Source organism: Hipposideros armiger, unplaced genomic scaffold (genome assembly GCF_001890085.2).
Source record: "Hipposideros armiger isolate ML-2016 unplaced genomic scaffold, ASM189008v1 scaffold_913, whole genome shotgun sequence".
NCBI lineage: Eukaryota > Metazoa > Chordata > Mammalia > Chiroptera > Hipposideridae > Hipposideros > Hipposideros armiger.
Genome location: NW_017732263.1, coordinates 292,408 through 296,212, shown reverse-complemented (window position 1 = coordinate 296,212; position 3,805 = coordinate 292,408). Strand labels below are relative to the sequence as shown.

At 35.2% G+C, this 3,805-nt stretch overlaps 1 pseudogene; it reads right to left on the bottom strand.

Annotated features, from left to right (window-relative positions):
• Positions 1 to 223, bottom strand: part of LOC109375208 (small nuclear ribonucleoprotein G pseudogene) — a 455-nt pseudogene extending 232 nt beyond the window's left edge.
• Between the last annotated feature and the right edge of the window lie 3,582 nt (positions 224 to 3,805).

Genomic DNA, 3,805 nt, shown 5'->3' with positions numbered 1-3,805 from the left:
TCTAAAATGAGTTTCTTGTAGACAGCATACAGGTGAGTCTTGGTTTTTTTTTTAAAAAATTAATTTAAAAAATTAGTTTCAGGTGTACAAAGCAACATAATAGTTAGACATTTATACCCCTCACAAAGTGACAACCCCCTCCCCCAAGCTTGCTATGATTTACTTTCAATGATAACTTCTTGTCCTTAAATTTTTTCAACTTGGGAGGGTGAGCTTTGCTCATGGCATCTGCTCAGTGGGCTTCATGTTGCCTTGAAATGAAACTTGCAGTCTCCCTCACACTCTCCCAGTTTTTAAAGAGGAAAGTGGCATGGCTACATCCAGCAGTCTTTTCAAGGCTGATCTCCTTGGGCCACTATATCCCGTGCCTTTTTAGAGGAAAACCCTGCCCTCTGGATCATGGCCACCTCTCACTCATACTCACCAACCTCAGCTAAGCTATCCATCCCATGCCCCTTTTATCTTCCCTTATCATTCCTCTCAAACATTCACAGCTTCCTTAAAACCCTACCAAATGCCAATATCCTCTTCCTTTCCTCTTTCAAGCAACTGGTGATTGCCGTTGCTTACCACACCATATTTGATCCCTGGAAGATTCATGGTTTTTATCTCATTAACCAGGGCCAGTTGACACCCTATCATGGTCATTCCTGGCATTGGTGGTCCTGGACAGATGACCTCCACATTAATGCAAGCAAGATCTGCGCCTGTATCAGAGAGTAGACAATTCATCTGTTTAAGACATTTTACTGAGTACCTATTACATGAGGGGTATTTTAGGCACTGGGGAGACAATGAGGACTAGAATAAATGAGATATCTGCTCCCTAGAAGTTTACGGCCTGTAATAGTGGTTGGCAAACTACAGCTGTGGATCAAGTCAGGCCCACCATCCCTTTTTGAATATAAAGCGTTATTGAAACACAGTCACATCCATATTTTGGGAGTTTTCATGCTGAAAGGGCAGAGTTATGTAGTTGCCACAGAGATTATATGACCTGGAAAGCCCATATGTTTACTATTTCACCCTTTACGGAAAAAAGTTTGCTGATCTCTGGTGCAGAAGAGTGCTTCTTGAACTATCTGTAATGAAAGATCAGCTGTATTTTATATTTTATTTTGTTGTGAGAAGATGTCTTAGACAATTTTTAAGTGTAAAGTATACTGTTGTTGACTATAGGTCCAATGTTGTGCAGCAGACCTCCAGAACTTATTCATTAACTGAAACGTTATGCCCATTGATTAGTAATTCCCCATTTCCCCCTCTCCTCTCAGATCCTGGCAACCACCACTCTACTCTTTGATTCTATGAAGCTAATTATTTTAGATATCTCATGTAACTGGAAGTATTTAATACAGTCTTGTGTCCCATAACAATGGGGATTTGTTCTGAGAAATATGTCGTTAGGCGATTTTGTTGTTGTTTTCAGTATAGCCTACTATACAGCTAGGTTGTATGGTGTAGCCCTATTGCTTCTAGGCTGCAAACCTGTACAGCATGTTACTATACTGAATACTGTAGGAAGCTGTAACATAATGGGAAGTATTTAGGTATCTAAACATAGAAAATTTATAATCAAAATACAAAACATAGAAAATTTACAATCAAAATACAGTATAGAAGATAAAAAAAATGATACACCTGTATATGGCCTTTCCCATAAATAAAACTTGCAGGACTGGAATTCGCTCTGGGCGAGTCAGTGAGTGAGTGGTAAGTAAATATAAAGGCCCAGAACATTACTGTATACTACTGCAGACTTTAAAAATACTGTATACTTAGGCTACACTAAATTTATTTAAAAAATAGTGTAGCGTTGCACTCCAATGTCATGACAGCTACAACTTCACTAGACGGATGAAGATTTTAGCTCCATTAAAATCTTGTGGGACCACTGTTGTAAATGTGGTCCATTGTTGACTGAAATGTTATGTGATGCATGACTATATTTGTTTTTCTTTGACTGGCTTATTTCACTAAGTATAATGTCCTCAAGCTTCATTCATGTTGTTGCATATTGCAGAATATCCCCCTTTTTTTTTCTTTTTTGTCTAAAGGGCAAATAGTATTCCATTATATATATCACATTTTCTTTATCCATTCATTTGTTGATGGGCATTTAGGTTGTTTCCACATCTTGGCTATTGTGAATAGTGCTGCAATGAACATAAAAGTTCCAATATGTTTTTAGAGATCCTGATTTCAATTCTTTTGGATTAATACCCAGAAGTGGGAATGCTGGATCACATGATAGGTTTTTTTTTAAATGTTTTGAGGAATCTCCGCACTGTTTTCTACACCAGCTGAAACATTCTGTATTCCCACCAATAATGTCCAAGGGTTCCATTTTCTCTGCATCCTCACCAATACTTCTTGTCTTTCTTTTTTTAAAAATATATAGTAGCCATCATGACAGGTGTGATGATATCTCATTGTGATTTTGATTTGCGTTTCCCACAGTTTGCTGAAGAGACTATCATTTTCCCATTGTGTATTCTTGGCAAACTTATTGAAGTGTAGTTGACTATATACACATGGATTTATTTCTGGGCTCTCTACAATTTGCATTGTTCCATATTTCTTATTTATGTTCTGATTATTATAATGTTGTACTACACTCTTTTAGTTACTGTAGCTTTGTAATATATTTTGAAATTAAGATGTATGCTATCTCCAGCCTTGTTCTTCTTTGTCAAGATTGATTTAGCTGTTCATGGTCTTTTGTGGTTTCATTTTAATTTTAGAATTGTTTTTGTAAAAAAAAAATGCCATTGAGATCTTGATAGTGACTGCACTGAATCTGAAGATCATTTCAGGTAGTATGAACATTTTAACAATATTATTCCAGTCAATAAACACAGAATGTCTTTTCATTTGTTTGTGTCTTGCTTTATTTCTTTATTCAGTGTTTTGTAGTTTGCAGTATACAAGTCTTCACTTCTTTTGTTAAGTGTATTCCTAATTATTTTATTCTTTTGGGTGCTATTGTAAATGGGATTGTTTTCATAATTTTCTTTTTAGGTAGTTCATTGTTAGTTTATATAAATGCAACTGATTTTTGTATGTTGATTATGTATAGCATGAAACTTTACTGAATTTATTTATTCTTTTTTTTAGTGGATTCTTTAGGGTTTTCTGTATATCCTATATTTTGTATACTCTATACCAGGGGTTGGCAAACTTTTGAGATGGAAGAGCCAATCCTGTCTCTCACAACAATTTAAAAATTATTTGAGAGCCATAAAACAAATGAGATCACCATTATGTGAGCAATAAATATCCTTTAAAATTTTTATAAATGAAACTATGATAGTTTTATTTCATTTTCAATTTTACTGCAGAGCCACATGTATGTACCCAAAGAGCCTCATGTGGCTTGCAAGCTGCAGTTTGCCAACTCTGCTCTATACCATATATCATGACTGTCAATAGGAACAATTTTACTTCTTCTTTTCTAATTTGGATGCTTTTAATTTCCATTTCTTTCCTAATTTCTCTGGCTAGGGCTTTCAGTACTACCTTAGGTAGAAATGGTGAGAATGGGCATCCTTGCCTTGTTCATGATCTTAAAGAAAAAGTTTTCAGTTTTTCACCATTGAGTATGATAGCTCTGGGCTTTTCACACATGGCCTTTATCATGTTGAGGTACATTCGCTCAGTACCTAGTTTGCTGATAGTTTTATCATAAAAGAGTGTTGGAATTTTTCAAATACTTTTTCTGAATCTATTGAGATAATCATATGATTTTTATTCTTTATTCTATTAATGTTGCCTATCACATTAATTGATATTCATATGCTAAAAA